The sequence below is a fragment of the Gopherus flavomarginatus genome, chromosome 2, assembly GCF_025201925.1.
Source record: "Gopherus flavomarginatus isolate rGopFla2 chromosome 2, rGopFla2.mat.asm, whole genome shotgun sequence".
NCBI lineage: Eukaryota > Metazoa > Chordata > Testudines > Testudinidae > Gopherus > Gopherus flavomarginatus.
Window position 1 is genome coordinate 200,740,718 of NC_066618.1, and position 22,245 is coordinate 200,762,962.

The following is a 22,245-nucleotide window of genomic DNA, read 5'->3' on the forward strand; positions in this document are numbered from 1 at the left end:
CAAATTGGTCTTAGTTCTCAGTAGGCGAGGGAGATCAGGGATGCCATACATGCATATATCTTGGCACAGCAGGGAGATAGAAAATTACATCCGTCAGTGTGGCTGGACACCTTCATATCTTGTACAGCTGCTGGAATGCATGCGAGGAATCATTGGTACATGGAGCTATACATTTTGTGAGGGTTTTGTTCCCCTGTAGCAAAAGGTTGTTAGCCTTTCTGTGACACAGTGACATTGCACACATTCAAGACAATCACCACAATATATGTTCCTTGGTTTATCACTTGGGGTTGGGCTTGTCAAGTGGACGGTGGAGACAGAGCTGCACAGTGTTCAGTGATTTTATCTTGACTATTCACACTTGCTTACAAACCTCTGTTATCAGGAGCACTCAATCTCTCTTAATGACCTTATGTGCCCAGTTCTGAGCCTCAAAATATTTTCAGTTCACCATACTTAAGAAAGAGGGGCCACACACAAGTCAAGGAAAATATAACATTTATCAAAAGTATTAGATGGAATGTTTAACTGAAATTTTTTTAACAAGAAAGGTCAGCAACAAATCTTTGAAAAATAAAGGGAATGCAAGTAGGAACACTGCCCAAATGTTAATGTCTCTGCACCCATCTCCTTGCTCTGCTCCTGAGAAAAGGGGATAACAGGGAAAAGTGACTCAGGAAAAACCTGGGATATCTCCTGAGAGGGATTTGGGGGCAGGCACTTGGTGGGATTCAGAGACTCACACAGGGTCATTGTTCACCTCCTGGACTCTCAGGTGGATTCCCCTGTGAGGGGTTTCAGATGCCGATGGAGGATGAGGTCCTGGGAATCCTGCAGTCTCCATGTTCTCTTCCAGATCACTTGGGGGGGTTCTTGAATCAGGATTCCATGGCTCAGCAGCACCCTGGGCAACAGTTGGAGGAGGTGGCAGTTTCTGGTTCTGTGGCCTCAGCAGAACCCAAACTTGTTCCATTACCAGTTCAATGAGCCTCTCTATTAAGGAATACTCCCATTCCCTATATGTGCCTTCTACTCCATGAACCAGTTCATCAGTGTCTCTTCTTGCTGAATATCCCACTCCTCCCGCATCCTGAGGAATTCAAACTGCTCCTGGTTTCTCCTGTCCATCCTTGTGAGCTGCTCTTCCAGGGTCCTTCTCTATCTGCCTCCGCTGTTTGTGGAGTACTGCTCCTGCCCTCCTGGTGGCATGGTTTCACTTTTGGGAGCTGAAGATCCTGTCAGTTCAAACAGAAGGGTAGCATTATACTTTTGGCCTTTGGAACAAGCTGAAAAATCCCCTTTATATCACATGACTTTTCTGTAGAAGGCCACAATTTTGATACTTTTCAGTATTCCAGGAATACCACTGTTGGATTATCCTTGTCTCAAGTTGGTGGGTGGGGGGAAGGAGCTGTCTCTTCCAGGAGCCATGTTTATGTCCAGTGTACAATTTCTTCTTTAAGGGCTAACCAACATTTGGAGAACATAGTATTTTTCAAGGTACCAGAATGGAAAAGACAAGTGATTTTCCAGTCTCATGGACAAGATCTGGCAGTCTGAGCCAGAGAAATGGTTCTACTAATGGTCACCCCTCTACATATTGTTGAATGGAGTGGTTTGATCAGCTATAATGGTAGACCAAACAAATTTTCACTGTAATTGAACCTTAAGACCCAGCTGCTACACCAGAAATTTGCTGAAATATGCTTACAGGAGTGGTAGACAATTGTGAGAATAGAGGTAGAGAACAATTGAAACTTGAGACCTAATACCCCCATAGTGCTCCTTATCCACACTGAAAACTGGTACAGGCATGGAGCGGTGCCACAGTCTGAGGCATGTACTTACCCACACCCCTCGGGCATGCTATCTTACTTGCCTTCTACTTGCCTTCAGACATGTGCTCCTGGGGTTTAAATGTGGACAATAAGTGGGTTATGGCACAACCACGCATATAGATGTGTACAATTGCTAGTGTAGATGTACATTAATAGTGATATGTATAGATAACTGCATAAGAAAATCCCCAAATGTCTACCTAGATCCCCTTCCTCTCTTCCACTTATGACCAATATTTGACTGACAAACACATTTCCACTGTTATGGTGCTACTTTTGATCAGAATGTGGTGATCTGGGTTTTCAAGTTCAGGGTGAAGAAAGAGAGAGAATTTAGTATAAGAAATCATATGAGTCTTCTAATGACCTCATCACGGCAAAGGCTGATTGGAGGCAATCCTGGCTTAATATAGCCATTTTCCTTTAAGGGAACATGTCCACCCTTCAGCTGTAGTCTCCTTTCTCTCCCAACAAAGGCCCTGTGTTGTGGCGACATACTAAGCAGACAAATATAACTGGATGTGTTTCTCTCTGCAACTTTATTGACACTCCTGTGTCAGTCGTAATCCATAATTTTATCTGAAGTATATCTCAAAGAGCTCACTCTCCCTCTAGGAGCTGTGTCCATTGCACTTCAGTCCTGGGAACAACCAACCAAGCTCATCCTTGATCTCTGGTCCCCTGTGCAATGGCACAAGTTGCCCTTTGGGGTAGCCCAGTTATTTATCACTTTCATTTTATCTCATCTTTTTTTAAAAAGGTCTAATTAACCCCCTTTTGATTAGTACAGATGCAGTTTAAACAGCATGTCAGATGGTGGGTGTCTAAAAACACAGGAGTTCTGAACTTGCAGCTGGTCTTTCTCTATCCTTATTCTATTGCACTTTAAGCACTGTGGGATCTTTTCATTTGATGGTGCACAAACACTCGCACATAATTTTGGGCTAGATTGTGGCTTCAAACCCACATTGGCAGATGGGAGGGATAGAGAAGGATGAGCTATGCACTAATAGCAGTTCCCAGAGATGCTCCCTGTTGTGTTGGGGAAACACAAGCAGCAGCAGCTGATTCTATACCCTTTAATAGGGAGTAGTGTGTACTTCCCCCATGCCAATTCAGCTTTGCTTGTATATGTTCATGCATGCATGAGAACAATATCATAACCTCTCTTTTGCTCTTTATAAGGTTTCTACAGTTATTCTGGATACTGGAGTCCCCTGGTCCTGGCGTACAACACTTGAGTGTGGCTGAACCTTGCACAGAAGAGCAAGTTGAGGGAAGAGAGAAAGCACCTTCAATTGTCTCCCCAGGCCTGCACAAACATTCATAACAAGGCACTATCAGCAATTTGTCCTGAATATTTCACTGTGAGATCTCTGCAGGGATAGAGCCTGCAAGGGTGGTTTGGAGCTAAAAACTTAAAATCTAAAATGCCGCTGGCATTGAAACATCACCATCTAAATGTTGCTTAAGCTGTGCACAGTGTGAACCCTCCAGTTGTGCTTTTATTAAACAGGCAGCCAGCGACTGGCCTCTAGTATTTAAAACTTAAGTAGTGGTTGAATGAAAAGCTTTAGGTCTAACAAAGTGCTGCATGCTGCACATCAGGCAAATGGTTATATATTATTAGCCATACAGAACCCCGCCAGCCTGCTTTCTCAAATGGACTGTTAATGTAATTAGTTGTTTTATAATTATATAGCTAATTACATTATGGGGAAGAGATCTGCTGGTAGCAGAACCAGAAAAAGAGCAATTTTGCTACCTTAAGGCAGCAGGATCTGTATTATATCTGTCTAACCCAGGCTTCATTCAATATCAGGTCAGTAAATTTTCTTAATGCCCACGGGAGAAAAGTTTTATGGATACAGAATATTTCTATAATAAATCACTTTCTTACAGATAACTATAAATCTGCTTCCTTCAGGCGCTGAGCACAGCAGCAACAGACACTGGATTGCTCTTTCCTCTGTCCTTGAAATTCAGAGTTGGAAAGTACCCTGGGCAGTTAATTGGCCTTCTTAGCCAGAGACCTATGTTCAATACATGCAATTTAGATTGCTGTATGCTAAATTTTAAAAAGTATCATTTTGTGGTTGGAAACAGATTCCTCTCCTGTAAGCATTACCCAACTAAGGGCTTGGCTACACTTGCAAGTTAGAGCGCATTAAAGCAGCCCCAGGCACCCTTACTCATGACCCGTCCACATTGGCAAGGCACTTAGAGTGCCTGGACTCTGCAGCTAGAGCACTCCTGGTAATCCACATCCTCAAGAAGCATAACGTTTGTTGCACCTCGGCTGAAACGCCCCTGAACAAGGTGTTGCATTACTGCATTTTGATGGGCCTCCAGAAACATCCCATAATCCCCTTAAATCAAGCGGCCATCTTGTCATTGTTTTGAACTTGGCTGTAGGAATGTGGATATGCCCTTTCAAAGCTCTGTTTCTGACAATTGGCATGCTTATCTGCTCTGGGTCAAAGCAAGCCATTAGTGTGGAATGTTGCTTGCTGTGAGTGTGAGAGAGAGAGAGGTGAAGGGGAGAGAGGTCTGCTGCTGTCTGAACTTACAAGACGGCATGCTAACATGCTTTCAGCCCCACAAAAACCCACTCTCTCTCCACCCACATACACACAACACACTCCTGTCACACTCCACCCCACCCACCCCCAATTGAAAAGAACGTTGCAGCCACATGCATGCTGGGATAGTTACCACAACGCACTGCTCTCTGTGGCATTGCAAGAGCTGCTAGTGTGACCAAGCCAGCGCGCTTGAATCTGACAGTGTGGACACACTGCAGCACTTTCCCTACTGTGCTCTCCCAGGGCTGGTTTAACTCACAGCGCTCTACATCTCCAAGTGTAGCAATGCCCTTAGTCACGATAGTTATGCTAACAGCCACCAGTGCCTTCATAATATCACTACTGTACATTTTTTTGGCACTGAATGTCAGCCACTCCATGATGTCAAAACATCATCTGTAAGTAGTACTAGAAGGATTGTGGAAATCCTTCCTGTAACAGGATGGCTTGCCCAGTGGGCTGGAGAACCTGGGCTAAGTCAACCTAATTACAGAATCAGCCCCACCTCAGGAGAATAAGGGCTTGTCTACACTTACAGAGCTGCAGTGGCACAGTAGTGCTTAGTGAAGCTGCTACCTATGCTGACAGGAGAGCTTCTCCTGGTAATGTAGATACTCCACGTCCCTGAGAGGCAGTAGCTGTGTCAAAAGGAAAAGTCCTCCCATGAATATAACGCTGTCTGCACCAGGAGTTCACTCAGTATAACTGCTTCTCTCAAGGGAGTGGATTTCCCAAACCCTTGTGCAACATAGTTATACAGACCTAAGTTGGTAATGTAAAGCACGCCTCAAGCAAATACCCCATAAAGAACAAAAGGTAGCTGTAGTGATGGAAATGAGCAACAGGCTTAAGTGGTAATAAAAGACCAGCTGGGGAAAGGTGTGTGTGTGTGTGTGTGTGTGTGAGGCAAGACAAGGCCAAACAAGCTAGCTCGCTGTCCAGGCAGAGCAGCCTCAGAGAGACCCCATTAAGGGGGAAAGAGACAGACCTAGAGGAGAACTTAAGAGGCTGGGTAGCAAGTGACACAGGGAAAACTACAACACAGATTGAAAAGCTGTGTTGCTTGCTCTGTTAGGGGCCCTGGATCCAGAGTGGATGATCAGGCTTGGTTCCTCTACTGATTCCACTTTAAGGGTTTTGATCCCAGCAAGTGGGCTACAGGCTGAGGAAAAGTCTCAGAGAAGAGGAAGTATTTTTGTTTGTGTTAAGGACACTTTTGGGACTTTCAGTTGGGACAATTGTGACCCTTAAGTGGACTTAAGATGGTGACCCAGTTGGAGGGCCAAGTCACTAGAAGAGGAACTGCTGGAGCAATGTCAGCAAGGGGTGCTAGCACAGTCAGAGCTGCTACACCACTCCTGGCAGGGGTGAAAGTAACTTAGACGACTTACGGGTATGCCGGACTGCTGAGCAGGGGGTGTGGCCTCAACCGGAAGAGGCAGGACCTTTAAATACCCGGGCCCTTTAAATCACCCCAGGAGCTACCAGCTGCAGAGCTGTTCAGGGGTGATTTAAAGGGCCCTTTAAATCACCGCCGGAGCCCTGCTGCTGCTACCCAAGGGCTCCAGCAGCTGGGCTCGGGCAGTGATTTAAAGGGCCCAGGGATCTGGCCGCTTCAGGGAGCCCTGGCTCCTTCAAATCACCAGCCTGGGGAAGCTGGTCTGGTCTGGCACGGCGTACTGGCTCTTGCCGGTACACCGGACTGGACCAGCTTACTTTCACCTCTGACTCCTGGTCACAAGGGGTGCTGACTCTATTATACTACCAAGCAAGTAAATTTGCTTCTATAAAAAATACAAATATTTCCACATTTGTCACAACTAACAACCCACAAGCTTTATATGAGCATGTTTAGTCCTACAATTAATTCAAATGTGGGTTGTTTGGGGAAGGGGACGGGGATTGGGAGCCAGGATTTTAAGGAATTCAGTGCTGTACAAGACACAAATATCAAATGTTTGTTGGCACACTAAGTATTTACCACAGGATGTCTTTAGGCTGCCATTCGTAAAGTTTTCCTATATCAATCTCGCATTAAAAGTCATTGCATAACTATAATGTTTTGATGTGAAACCTGATTATGTGACTTGCTGTTTCTATTGGTCTGTTGTGCTGCCTTTACAAGTGTTTAACTTCTACTAGTTCTAATGGCAGTTATACATCAGCACATGCTAGCAGCTACAAATAGCAGAGTGGTTGCAGTGTGAGAAGTGGTACAGGTGGGATCAGGTTGAGTTGTATTTGGGTGGCTAGCCAGAGCTGCTGCCTGTGTAGCCATGACAACACTGCTAATTTTAGCATACTAACTTAAGCAGAGCTAGCAGGTGCAAGTCTACCTGAGTTAGGAATTACACCTCCTAGCTGCTATGTAGACATAATTTTAATGATTAGATGGTAAATTCTAGTCTGATGGCTGCAACACAAGGCCTAAATGGTGGAGGAGACAAAGAAACTGAGAGCTTCTCAGTTTTATAAGGGGGATACAAGAAATTCTTGTTTTGGGGGGAAATTGCCTAGGCCTCAGAATTCTTAAATTGTCGTCTACCTTCTGTAGACTACACTTTGAAAAAAGAGGCTCAGTTTCAACTTAAGTCGCAGTGTTTAAACACATACCCTCTTTACTGAGTGTGACTGCAGCTTCTGTGTTTTACAATTAGCATATTAACTGAATAAGATCATGGTCAGAAAACAACTTTGTAACAGTGACATCTTGGCAGCCATAATTAGTATCTCTCCATGACTTTGATATCCAATTTCTCAGTTTACACAAGGCAGTTTATGCAAGTACTGCAACCAATGTCTGAAAACAAAGCAGTATTCTTTCTCCTTCGTGTGTTACTCACTATTCATCATCACTGATTGAGAATATGGAGTCAGAAATCAGCAGGCTGGCAGTTCTGTTATGCATTTAATTCCTGAGGCAGAATAGAATAGATCCAGCTCATTCTTTGGCAGCTATTCTGACTCAGCAGCTGTGGCAATAGCAAAGACTTATTTTTGTTAACTAACTAAGCAAATTTGACTTGGGTGAAGACACACTTATGGCTAAATTTTCAAAGCAACTTCTTAAAAATGTTCCCACAATATTTGGAAAAGTACCCATTGTCACAGGAAAATCTCTGTACTTGCATATGTAAAGCAGGCTTTTGCCCATATAATCATATGTACTTGCAAACGTTACAGATGTACTTTTGTAGGCCCTTTCTGAAAATATGGTCCAAAAGGGATCAAATAAGAATTGCTGTTCCAGAACACAACCCAAGGGCCTTCCAGTCTCTCTCCAGTAGTATCTAATTCTTAATGTTTCAGAGGAAGATATAAAACCTCACTGGGGCCAATAACATGCAGTTCCAAAGTACCATTTTTAAAAAACAGTTTTTCTTATAATTAGTGAAGAGCTCATCAGCCAATCCCTTCTTATACGCTTATAGACATATGGTCAAAAAGAACTCTTATGTAGTCACATAACATCTTTGTATCTCTTGAAGTGTTGTCTTATTTCAGTGATCTTAGCTTTAAGCACAAGAGAGGCCTCTAAATAGCTTGTACTGGGTATTAAAAATTCACATATTAATAATCTGTTTCAAAAAGGATACAATGCGATCCTCAGATATCAAGCTGTGGTGGATATGAAGTTGGTCTGTATTAAATTATGACTGATGTATGTAGACCTGGTTATTGGGATGTTCACTGCCTGACTATATTGGTTTAATTTAATAGCAGATTGTAAGAAAAACAAGCAGAAAGCGAAACCATGTCTTAAGATAGGGCACTCCGCATGTACCCTTGAGGGTTGTTATGGGACAATGGGAGTGCCAATGACTCTGATGAATCCACTTCAATCTCTTGCTGAACCTGCTGATCTGGGTTTAAGAAGCAAGGCTGAAGCCTGGCAACTAACAGGAATAAAGGACCTCAGGATGGATTACAAGAGACTCTTTTTATGGGGGAGTCCGTTTGTTGGGGGCTAATTAAAGTCAGACTGACACAGGCACCCTCTGGCATGTCTGAGGAAACTAAGCTTGCCTATACTATCATCAGGAGATGATAAGCTTTAAATAAGATAGACATGCCTATAGACTGTTGTTTTTAAAATCCTCTTTCTCTAAGTGCTTTCTTCCTACTGCTGAAATTAATAAGCAAAGTAATTAAAGTGTCTGGTTACTCTATTCATTACTGCTCACAGACTCCCAAAGGAAAGAGCTGCAGGTGCTGAACCTAGTCAGACCTGCTGGGTCAGCATGGTTGATACAGAGAACTTACTGCAGTCTAGGGTCCAGCCTTCAGAGTGGGAGAAATGCATGATTCCATTCCAGGAGAGATGAACGTACAAAGCCTGAGACCTGATGGAGTGCACTTAGAGACAAGAAGGGAAACAGAGGTTAGGCAGCTGGCCCTGTAATCTTGACACAAATATGGCTCTGATTACACCCCATAAAACCCACTGACTTGACTTGAGCACCAGTATGTAATTTCATGAGTACTGTTGTAATTCTCTGAATTATAAATGTAAGCAAGAATTTTCTTGAACACAGCCTACAGGGTTTATCACCATTTAGGGCAAATACTAATACCATTATAGATTACCTTAATACTTAATAAGTTTTAAATGCCATTATGGCTGCTATTCAAAAAGACATGAATCAGTTGTCATTTTCAAAGCTGCTTCTATAACCATATTACCACTATAGATCAAGGGTGGCTTCAAATTTTAGACAAATTCTATATCTAGAGTAACTCCACTGATTTTTATTGAAGTTACAAAGCACTCAGACAACTGAGAGCCTAATTTGACTCATTGTATTTGGCTGTCATTTGAGAATTAATATAACTAAATATGGATTGGAACAAATATGTGGACACTGGTATGCCTCCTTGCACTATCCCTGGGGTAGCTGATGTTGCCATTTTTTCCTTGTCCATCCTGGAAGTAAAACACTAAGTTGTATTCAAAGCTAACGGCAAAGCAATGTAATACAGTAGTCTGCAAATGCAAGGAATTTGCATACCAGTGTGTGAAGAACACACAGCAGATTCCTCTTCATATATGTTAGGCATAAGGTACCTTAAAATAAAATGTAATGTTTATTTTAGCACAACCTTCTTCTTTTTTTCCTTCTTTTTTTTGTAATACTTAAAAATAACATTCAGAGCCACCAAGCTGTTGCTTGCATATTGGGGAAACAATTATCAAGTGTTACTGGGTATTCGTTATGAAAGGAATAGCCTATATGGGAAATATAGACTTTTAAATATGAAATTTTCAAGTTTTATATTTTAAATGGATTTCATCTTGAAAGGTTTTAGGATACTTTTCCTCTATCAAGACAAGGATTCCAGAAGACAAGTGGGCGATTTATAATCCAGTTCCAAAAAAGAAAGATTACTGTAAATTTTCTTCTTTGAAAAAAGAATGTCAACTGATCATAAACTAGTTTCAAGCTTATTTTTAATTTTGCTGATGGATGAATGTTGAGTGACTGGCTTTTGCTAGGGTTCTTCCCCCTCCTCATGCCAAATAGCCATTTTAATAGGAGTTTTATGTTGAATTTTCTGTAAATTGGTGTTACAGTGTCATCTTAAGTCCTTTTCAAACAGGCCATGCCAACTTCCTCAAAAGTAGTCTTATGTAACTGGATTTATATTATTTTGGGGTTGTAGTCTCTGTGCTATGAAAAACAGAATATTTTTTTAATTGCTTATTTAAATTAGACTTTTCCAAGTTGATCCTTACTAGCAATGACCTAATTACTTGAATCAGATTGGACCAAGGTAGGCCTTGCAGCTGATTTATCTGAAAACCTTGCAGTGCTCCCCTCCAAGGCCAAGTAAGCAAAGCTGCAAACTATGAGAATCAAGATTAAAGCAGAGAAGCCTCATCTTTTTGGGTCATGAAGCCACCTCAGGGAAAAATAATGTTCTAGACTCTCCAAGACCAGCCCTCTTGGAAAGAAGAAGTCACAACATCAACATACAGGCTACATCAGCCTTTGACCAATCTCTCCCTCCTCCTGAAGAAGGTCCATGAGCAAGAAACATCATGACGTGCCAGCAGAATATCACTGTCTTGTCTCTTTGACTACACTTCCAAATCCTACCCTATAAAAGTCCAGAAGTCTGTGCAATCTGAAGATTTCACAAACTCCGTTATATTAAGTATCATACTTTTCATTTTCATTTTTTTTATTTGCTTGGAGATGTCCTAGCCTTTTTATAGCTTTCTTATTTTAGAATATGAGTGTCTGTATGTCTGAGCACCCAAAAAGTCCACATGGAGAAGGTAAGAGAAAAAAAATGCCCCAGATTAAAACATTCCTAGATATTATCCCATAAAATTGCTTATTAGACTGCAGTGTGATTTTGTTTAAAAGTTTTGAATAAGTTTTGAGATTATCTGTCTGTAATTTCCGGTGAACATGACTTGTCAAACTTCTGTTTACCAAGAGTGTTCTGTTAAAGTATTATAACATCTCAGGAATGGGAGGAGGGAAGGGTTAGTCAACACAAAAGAACTGAACTCTGAGATGAAAACTTGATAATTGTCTGTAAAATTATAGCTAGACATTAGATATAATCTGGTAGTACTAAACTGCTTGACCAGCTTTAAATCATAGATTCAAATGACTTTGATAAAAAATAATCCTTGGGATTTACAATCAAACAGCCAGTTACCTTATTAATATATATAAGGATTGATTATTTTTATATTAATTTGGTGATATAACTAATTTTGGTAATCAAACCCTAATTTAATACTAAGACTAACTTGATGATTTGATATTGATATAATCTTGATTTGATAGCAGTGATGTTTTGTGTTTAGTTTAATATTAATGATAGCTTAGATTTGATATGTTTTCTTGATTTTATTTTTGTTTTTAAGTGTCTTTAATAAAATTTGTTAAAAGATAGTCATAGTTCTTTCAATAAGCAATGGGGTGCAGAACCTTTGAGGACCTGAGTGGATATCATCCAGTCAGCCTAAAGCCTACTCAGCTCCCCCAGTGGAACACACTTAAAATGACCTTTTCGAAAACACTATGAATAGGACAAGCAATATATTTATGCTTTATGCAACCTGTGGTGAGCTTGTAGAGTTCCCAATAAGGTCAATGTTGATCCAAGGTTGTCTATGTCCTTCCCTCCCACCCCCAAAGTCTGTAAGGATTATTCTAGTTCAAATCTTTTGTTTGGGGTGGGGGGAGAGAGAAATGAAGGGAAGGATATTCAGTGGAAGGTGTTAAGACCAATTAAGGAATAAAATTGCTAAAAGGGAACTGAATGATAAACTTTATAAAACAGTTCAGCAACATGATTTGCAGATCAGATTAATAGAAACTTGTGCTCCTAGGACCCACAGTTGTCAAAAGATAAAAAATAATAATGTTAATCCAAGACTTTAATTGTTTTAACAAGCTCAGAGACCTTGACAAATTTTGACAGAACCCTGTACTGTTCAGAGACTGATTACTATCCAGGGACATTTGGATAATTATACTTCTTGCAGATATCATGGTGTCAGGTTTGTGGGTAATGCTGAGTAAAATGCTATTTTGGATTTTTGACAAATAGCAACTGAAAAATGTGCATTTATAGTGCCAGTCACAACTATTGTGCCTATGAAGCAGTAACAGAAATAATTATTTGGACAAAAAATGATATCATGAGAAGTTGTTTGGTTTCTAAGGACCAGATCAAAAGCCTAGGTAAGTCAATGGGAGTCTTTCCGTTGACTTCCATCGGTTTTGAGTCACACCTTAAACTGAGATAATTCATTTGGAAAAATCAGTACAGAGCCCTCAGATATATGAAGTCTTCACTGAATCTAGATCTGCAAAGTTTGCTCAAGACAAGAATTTTTTTTCTGATGATTTTACTTGTCTTGAGAGAAACACCACAATGTTTACCCAAGAGCTCTGAAGGAACTCATATATGAAATTGCTGAACTATTAACTGTAGTATGTAACTTATCACTTAAATCAGCTTCTGTATCAGATGACTGGCGGATAGCTAATATGAAGCCAATTTTTAAAAAAGGATCCAGAGGTGATCTTGGTAATTACAGGCCTGTAAGCCTAACTTCAGCACCAGGCAAATTGGTTGACAATATAGTAAAGAACAGAACAGACACATAGATGAACAAGATCTATGTGTCAACATGGCTTTTATTAAGAGTCAACATAGAAGAGTCAACATTGCTTTTATAAAGGGAAATCAGGGCTCATCAATCCATTAGGGATCTTGCAATGAAATTAATAGGCAGTGAGTTTAAAGCAAACAAAAGAAAGTACTTCACACAACACACAGTCAATCTGTGGAACTCATTGCCAGGAGACATTGTGAAGGCCAAAACTATACCTTGATTCAAAAAAATAATTAGAGAAGTTCATAGAGGATAGAACTATCAATGGCTATTAGCCATGATGGTCAGGGATGCAACCCCATGGTCTGGGTGTCCCTAAGACTCTGACTGCAAAATGCTGGGACTGGATGCCAGCAGATGGATCACTTGATGATTGCCCTGTTCTGTTAATTCTGTTTGAAGTATCTGCCATTGGCCACTGATGGAAGACAGGATACTGGGCTGGATGGACCATTGACTTGACTCAGTATGGCTTTCTTATGTTCATAGTAATATTTCTTCTGTGTTAATATGAAAATAAAGAATATCCATTGATATCATCGATTATTTCTACATTATTAACTATAATTTCAACATTTTTAATAAGCTAACATGGCTGCATATACAAAGATGCATTTCCTACCCCATCTTCAGTTACGATCATCAAAGGCCCTCCCTTCCTTTAAATATTTGTCTACCCTCCCCAAGTCAGAATGCAGTTTAAGACAGAATATTTGGCTTTGTGGCTTGCCCCTTCTTGTTCTTTCTCCTTAATTGACCCTATAATTGACTCTTTATTTGACACCAATGGATTTACAGAGTGCACCAGGTCAATCAGATACACCATGGTGTTATCTCCATCAAGTTAAATATTTTGGCAATCATTATTGATTTAGATACAAGCAATCTGTTTAAAATGTTTCACATAAACTGTATCGCAAATTCTTTGAAAAGTTAAATGAAAATAGGAGGGAGGAGCTGGAAAAATTACAAGGTATGGGCAAGGAAGAGAAGATGTGTTTTAACTATGATTATAAATGAGGTGAAAGGAAAATTCTCCATAGCTGCATCCAAACTGTACCTGCAATGTTGCACATGGAAACAATTTGTAACAGATTGGATAATTAGGTACTTGTATAGCAAGCAGAATTCTAGGTAAAAATCTAGAGTCCAAATTAAGACACATTTTGACATATGGCTCAGATTTTAGTAAGAAAAAATATAGAAAAGCTGTTCCTGATGGTAGAAACTATAGAGGAAAAGGCTCTTACTCCAAAAGTAGCCAGGTTTTGTAAAGGGACCAAAAGGAAATCATTGCTAAGGGAGCAGAATAGGAGGAGAATTCCTGAGAGATACTGAAGCAGAATTATGTATGGTTTTAAGAACAGAAAGGGCACTTTTTAAGTAGATGTTTAACTGGAGGAGGAGGCTATTATGGTTATGTCACTTTGTATGAGTGAAATGGCAGTATGCAGCATTCCACTTTTGCTGGAATATGGACAGCCAGGACTCATGGAAACTGTAGAGAAGGAGTTGCAACAGTTAAGATGAGGAAAGGCATGATGAGGATTTGGTCAAAGGTGAAGTCAAGATAGTGTCTTGTACAGCCATTGTTTTAGAGGTGATCATAGGAATAATAATAATATAATATTAATTGGAGATATATCATTTTCAGAATAGGAATACTGGGAAGAGAGAACTCAAGTGGAGTGAACAATGGAAGCAAATGGATTGAGAAGTGAAACAGAAGAGACTAAGCCATGTTTGAGAATGCTCTTCAGAAAATAAACATATTTCTCTTTGAGACATTTAGCTGAAGGACAACTACAAGGTCAGATTAGACTGGACAGTACGCCTTACAAGAACTATGGAAAGATCTGAATATTTGAGTATCATATACAGATAATATGACAAATAGAGAGAAGGTAAATAGAGCAAACAGTCAAGATCTGAACATTTTAGGATACTGGAAAGGAAGACAACACAAAAGGGGAGTTTGAGATTAAATATGATTGATGAAAAAGAGATTGAAAGGAGCTGTTTGAAAGGTAGAAACAAACCATGACAGGAGGTAACAGAAGACAGAGCACTACTGTACATCCTGTGACTGTGTAGAGCCCTATAAGGAGATAAACTGTTAACCAATGTGGGCACACTTTAAATGAAACTCGGTGAATAATCCCCCCAGTGTCATTACTCCTAGTTCTATTAGAGATCAATAGGAATGTATACAGTAGAAACTCAATTATGTAAAAGTGAGCTAATAAGTAGAAATGTGTTCAGCAAGGGAGCCTGCTGACTGAAGGCAAGGAGAGGAGCTGCTTATACAACCATTTCCCTTCGGCCGAACAAAGATAATATGAGAAGGGAAAGAAGAGCTATGCTGAACACATAAAGACTTCTGTAGAGAAATAGATTCTTCAAAAAAAAAAAAAAAAAGAAACGTCTATATCTGAAGGTCAGGATTTGCCTTGGAGGTTTTCTGCACACATAGCTAAAGAGGAAGACATGGAGAGATGTTGCCTGAGCTACTGGCTTCCCCAAAACCAGCAGACTGAACAGGAGGTGACAAGAAGAGAAGCTACATTATGCTTTTTCTGTTTAGTATTCTTCATGTGTATGACACTGATAGTTCCTCTCTTTCTTTGCTGAATTAAATAAAGTATGTTAGTGCAGGCTTGGGTTTTCAATGTGTCCACATAAGAAGGCAAATAAGAGGTATGAAATAATAGGTCTTGTATCTTTATAAATGAGCTCAGAGGTTGTGATTCTTTGTTTTTGGCTTAGTCCTAACATCTCTTGATTGGATTGTCTCAAGGTTTGAGATGCTCCAAATACTGGTCTTGAACATATCAAAATTTGGAGCATTTGGTTTAAGGCATACAGCAGAGTACAACAATTTAATGGAGAGGCATCATTAGGGATTGCTTAGATGCAAGTGGACAGCAAGAAAAACTTACACAAAGGAATGCCAAAGGGGAAGAAGAAATCAGAGTTGATTGGGAAATAGTTTTGGGAGTCTGAAGGCTGATGAAGAGCAGCAGACAGGGCAGATGGCTGAGAGATGCAAAGCAGAAGGAGAGTCTATATCCCTGGGATAGACACAATAACTGGGACCCAGATTCTCTTCTTAACTGCTAAAGTGCTTAACCACACCCCATACAAACTGCCAAACCTTCCTTCACTTCCAATAACAAATGAAAAGTGTTGTTCCCAGCATCACCTCACAGATACACCAAGCCTCATGACATCTTTTTTCCCTTTGGTGTAGCATTTGAAAATATTAAGCAAAAATTGGTCATCTTGATTACCTTTGATTTGCATAGCTCAAAGACAATGGCCTGTGAATGAGACAGTTTTCTGGACCCTTCTCTCATGTAAATATCCATACAATTCAGGTATCCAACATGGAGCAAAAATATGTCCTTACTTCCTTAGTGCTTAAGCTGACTGACCATAGTCAGACAGAGAAAGAACTTTCATTAGTCTCCTACAGATCCATTTAGCTTTGCATTTTCTTCTGAAATGTTATTGAACCTATTTTAGGGAGTGTAACACTCTGTACCTCGGGGGAACACACAGCACCCCCACGTTCATCCTTGTAAAATGATTGTATGGTATCCAATGCAAAATTTGTCATGCCGAGTGTCTTTGGAAGGTTTGTGATGCCCTGAGCATTGTTGTTACAGTAATGTTATAGGTTATAATTTTGTGTATATTATGAGGCTGAAAATGTATCCTCATGGCTTAAAATAAACCCAGGCAAAAACTCTCCAAGAGCAGAGAGGCAGTTCACACCTCATCAGGGCATGTATGGGACGAACCTTGCCCAACCTCACAGGAACAAAGGATGCTGGCCAAGGCAGCAACAAAAGAATCTGTTGGACTCTAGAGGGAGTCAGTTTGGAACTGCAATGAGGTAGTGCTCACCTGACTCTGAAGGAGGGAGGGGCAAAGCCAAGAGGGAAGAACGGACGTGTTAAAAGGGAGAGACGTTTTCCATGCTCTTCCTCTCTCTTCCACCTACATCTACAGACACAACACTAAGCGACTGAAGCACTGATCAAAGAGGAGAACCTGGCTGAAGAGCAGCCAGCCAGCCTGTGGTGAGAAGCATCTAAATTTGTAAAGGCACTGAAAGTATTAAGATCAGCTTAGAATGAGTTTTGTTTTTAGTTCATTTGACCAAATCTGACTTGTTATATTTTGACTTATAATCACTTAAAATCTATTTTTATAATTAATAAATTTGTTTGTTTATTCTACGTGAAGCAGTTTGTTTGATTTGAAGTGTGTCAGAGGCTCCCCTTGGGATACAAACCTGGTACATGTCAATTTCTTTGTTAAATTGACAAACTCATATAAAGTTGCAGCATCCAGTGGGCATAACTGGGCACTGCAAGATGGAGGTTCCTAGGGTTGTGTCTGGGACTGGAGAGATTGGCTAGTGTCATTCGGTTGCACAATCCAAGGAGCAGCTTACATGCCAGAGGCTGTACTTGAACGGCCCAGAAGCGGGGGTTCACACAGCAGAGCAGGGTAAGGCTGGCTCCCAGAGTCAAGGATTGGAGTGACCTAGCAGATCACCAGTCCAGATAATACCAAAGGGGAATGTCATAGGGAGTGACTGTGTTAGCTAAGCAATTCCTTCTTTTCACTTCACAACTGAGGTACAATGTCATTCCACTAAAGAGTGAAACACTCCCATGGAACTCACGAGTTTCCCGCAAATCTCATTGTGGAAACCTGAGAGTCCCTGTTCCTGTCTGATGGGAGCACTTTACTTTTCATTGTATGAGGTTGTAACTTATAGCCAAAAGGATGCTGCCAGAGATGCTGTTTCTGTAGTTGCTCATGAAAAATTTCTTTCCACTGTTAGACTTGTGTGATTCTAGCCTCTGTGGAAAAACTAATTGCAGCAATGATTGCAGGTTTATTATTACTTTAATAAAGCCCCTTTGTTTTATTACTCCATTGACACAAATACTATCCTGCAAAATGATGGACAACTCTGATTACTGACTGAGAAGAAAAATTAACACTCGGAGGCAGGGCCGGATTAAATTTTTGTGGGCCAAGTACCAAACATATTTGTGAGCCCCAGGAAGCAAGGTGCAGGGGGGCGGGATGATCAGTCTCCACAGTCAAGGGCAGGCTGGGGGCAATGATGCACAGCGCGGCAGGAGCAGCCCCGCTCTGCGCAGCGCAGCAGGAGGGCACTGTTTACAAACCTGCAGCTGCCAGACACACACTGGCCTGCCCAGTCCTGTGCTGCCAGCATGCCCCTTTCCCTTGAGGCCGGCGTGCACCACACCGCTTCCCTGCCCAGAGTCCCACCCTTATGCCCAGCACCCCCTTGCCCAGAGATCTCCATCACAGATCTCTATGCCCAGCCCCCACACATCCCAGAGACCTCCCCTGCTGGCCTCCCACAACTGCAAAGCACCCTGCACACCACATCACTCACCCAGCACCCTCATAGACCTCCCCACTGCCCACCACCTTCCTCATAGTTCCACAATCACAGCTACACAGCATTCCATATTCCTGAGAGGATTCTGCACCAAAAATTTAAAAAATTCTGCTCACACTATTAAATATTATGCAAATTTTATTTGTCAATTAAAAAATGTGGAGGCTCCAACATGGCAGTGGGGAGCACAGGCCACTGATTGCACGAAGGTGGGAGATTACCCTGCAGCCTCTCCCCACCCCACCCACCCCGAGACAGGGACTCAGCAGTGCAAGGGCTAGGCCTGCCCCAGAAACACCTTGGGGCCCTACCACCCTGTGCCAGGTGCACCAGGTGTGAGTGAGCAGGCTCAGCCTGGCAGCAGGATCCAAGTGTGAGGGGATCCAGGTGGAGGTAAGAAAGTTCTCTGTGGTGCAATCTGGGTGAGGGCAGCTCAGTGGGAGATCTCGATGCACAAAAGCTCATTGGGGGGGTTCCAGGTGCAGGGGCAATAAGACTGCAGGGGATCCAGGTGAAGATGTTTGGGGGAGGTGGGGTTCATTTGGGCGGGGGTCCAGGTGGAGATGGTTGGGGCTCATCGGGGTGGTACGCAGGGGAGGTGGGGCTTCTCAGGGTGAGGGTTTGATGGGCCTGCTTAAAAGGGGAGCCCCAGCTTCTGCCAAGGGGATGCCGCATGATGGGCTCCAGCTTCACCCCATTCCTGCTTTCCCCATTCCATGCCCCTTCATCTCCTCCTCATCCCACCCCCTTCCTGCCTCTTTCCCCCTGCCCCTGCTTCCCCAACCCTCTTCTCTTCCCCATCTCATGCCCCTTCCCCACCGCTCCATCTTCTCCCATCCCACCCCCTTCCTTCCCACTGCCTCTTTTCCCCCCTGCCCCGGCTTCCCCCATCCCCTTCTCTTCCCTATCCCACGCCCCTTCTCCACTGCCCATCTGTTCCCCATCCCATCCCCTTCGTCCCACTGCCTCTTTCCCCTGCCCCCTTCTCTTCCTCAACTGACCTCACGGTGCGGGGGGGTGTTGGGGCAAAGTATCCAATTCAACTTTGCTTAAGGGAAGGAGATCAAAGCCCAATAGTTTCACCTTACAGCACACACATTGTAAAGGTACTGAAAGAGTAAGGCTGAAACCTATGCTTTAGTTAATTTCACTCCACTGCACGCTGGCACTGCTATGAGGAGCAACCCCTGTGTGGCTGGTCTGCAGCGGGAGAAATGACACAGCATTGGTGCAAGCAGATGAGCTGGGTCCCTTCACTCGTGTTGTGTATTTGGTTGTCATGGTTTTTGCTCCTATGGCAACCGAGTTAGATTATTAGGGGATAGCCCAGACAGCTTCCGCGGGTTAGGCGAGCTCTGTGTCTGTAAATAAATGGTAGTTTTGTTAGCTGTCTGCTGTCTGCTCTCAAGTGATTTCTTCCTAAACCGGCTGCCCCTAAGGATATAACAAGTGGCAACAGAGGTTGGGATTCCAGTGCTGCTCCAGTAACAGAAGGAAGTAGAAGTCAAGGTAAAGAACAAACAAACAAAAAAACTGCTTGTTTGCACTGACTGTGAAAATGAAATTAAAAATCATGGCTACTCTGACCGGGCCACTGGAACCTTTTGATGAAAATATAGTGCAGTGGCATGTGTATACTGAGCGTTTTGAGCTTTTTGTTATTGCAAATGACATTACAGAAGCGAAGAAGGTGCCAATATTCTTAAGTGTTGTAAGGGTTAAAACCTACTCCCTGCTACACAGCTTACTACACCCTGTTAAGCCTGAAACTAAATCTTACAGTGACATCGTGGAAATCCTGGGGTCCCATTTTTCCCCAGAACCACTGGTAATTGCTGAAAGATATCGGTTCCACAAAAGAGACCAAAAAGAAGATGAAACAGTTGTACAATTTGTAGCAATTTAAAAAAAGCTAGCAGAACACTGTGAATTTAAAGACATGTTAAATGATGCCCTGTGTGACAGGTTAGTGTGTGGCCTCTACAGTGAAGCTATACGGAAGCCCCTACTGACAGAGGCTCAGCTTACATTACAGAAGGCTGTTGATATTGCTGTCTCCATGGAACTGGCTACAAGGGAGGTGCAGTACATTGGTGCATCCCCTAGGGTGCAAAAAGTGTCACAAGAACCTACCCACAAAACTGTGCAGAGTCAAGAATGTTACCGCTGTGGTAAGCCAGGTCACCAGGTATCAGAATGCTGGCATAAGGACCTGGTGTGTCGACACTGTGGCAAAAAGGGACACATTGAGTGTGCCCGTAAACAAAAGAAAAAGAGGCCTGTGGTCTGACTGACAAAAAGAGGAACCCTGCATACCCTAGAGCAGACCCAGGATGATCAAGGTGACACCTCATTGCAAGAGGAAGTGCCACTGCATGTTTTGTCTTTGGCGGTGGGCTCACATGAATACTGGGTAACCCCGCTGTTGGATGGCAAACCTATACAGATGGAACTGGACACCAGTGCAGCCGTCTTGCTGGTCTCCGAGACTGTGTATAAAGAAAAGCTACAGCATCTTCCGCATAAGGCAACAAAAACTGTTCTGAAGACGTATACGGGAGAAGCTGTGCTCATGTTGGGCACTATTGATGTTAAAGTGGAGCTCAATGGACAGGCTGCTAAATGGCCACTGTTTGTGGTGAGAGGTAACTACCCAGCCTTAACAGGTAGGTCTTGGCTTGGGAAGATTCAGCTGAACTGAGCAGAAGTGCACCGGATGACTAAAGAAGAAACCAGTCTAACCCCTATACTAAGGAAACATGCTACTGTTTTTGGAGATGATTTGGGAAGTATGAAGGGAATCACTGTGACATTGAACATTAAACCTGACAGTCCACCAAAATATCTGAAAGCCCGAACTGTGTCATATGCCATCAGGTCAAAAGTTGAAGCAGACCTGGAGCGCCTGGTCACCAATGGAGTCCTAATACCAGTTACCCATAGCTCATGGGCCACTCCTATCGTTCCAATAGTGAAGAAAGATGGCTCTCTCCTGATCTGCGGAGATTTTAAAGTCATTGTCAACCCAGTGTTGTGTGCAGAGGAATACCCGCTTCCCCACATTGATGACCTCTTTGCAAGCCTGGCTGGGGGACAACAGTTCAGTAAGATTGATCTGAGTCAAGCATATTTAAAGATGCACGTCGATGAAAAGTCCCAAGAGCTGTTGACTGTTGTGACTCATAAGGGGCTTCCCTGTTCCAGAGGGCTATGGACCAGATCTTGTGTGGCTTGTCAAGAGTTCAGTGCTATCTGGATAATATCCTGGTCACTGGAAGGAATGAAGAGGATCACTTAAAGAATTTAGAGGCTACCCTACAAAGACTGGAAGAGTATGGCCAACGAGTTCGTGAAGACAAGTGTGAATTCTTCAAGCCCTCTGTTGAATATTTGGGACACCTCATTGATTTTGCAGGTCTTCATAAGGCCCCTGCAAAAGTTAAAGCTATTGTGGAGGCTCCCCCACCTCGAAATGTAAGCCATCTGCACTCGTTTCTAGGACTACTGAACTATTATGGAAAGTTCATCTCACAGTTAGCCATGCTGCTAAAACCACTTCATGAGCTCCTGGGGCAGAACAAGGCCTGGAAGTGGACTGAAGCCTGTGATGTTGCATTTAACAAAGCTAAGGATGCATTGCTAAATTCTGAAGTTCTAACGCACTTTGATCCATTCTTACCCCTAAAATTGGCCTGCGATGCCTCCCATTATGAAGTGGGAGCAGTCGTGTCACACATTATGCCTTCGAGAGAAGAGAGACCTATTGATTTTGCTTCACGCACTCTAAGCAAAGCAGAAACTAACTACGCCCAAATCGAATGTGAGGCAAAAGGAATTGTTTTTGGAATTCGGAAGTTTCATCAGTACCTGTTTGGGAGAAAGTTTACTCTTCTCACAGACCATCGACCTCAGACGTCAATTTTTGGACCCTACACAGGCATTCCCCCATTAGCTGCTAGTCGTATGCAACGTTGGGCATTGTTACTTTCAGCACACACATATGAAATCAAGTATCGGAAATCCACTCTGCACGGCATTGCAGATGGCCTCTCAAGGTTGCCTTTGCCGGTCAAACATCAAGATAGTGCCCAAAAGGAAATCTTCTACTTTGAACAGGTAGAGAATACACCCACCACTGCTACTCAGATAAAGAAGGCAACTCGCGTTGACCCAGTATTGTCCCAAGTTATGGACCTGGTGATGCATGCAAAATCTCGACAAACCTCT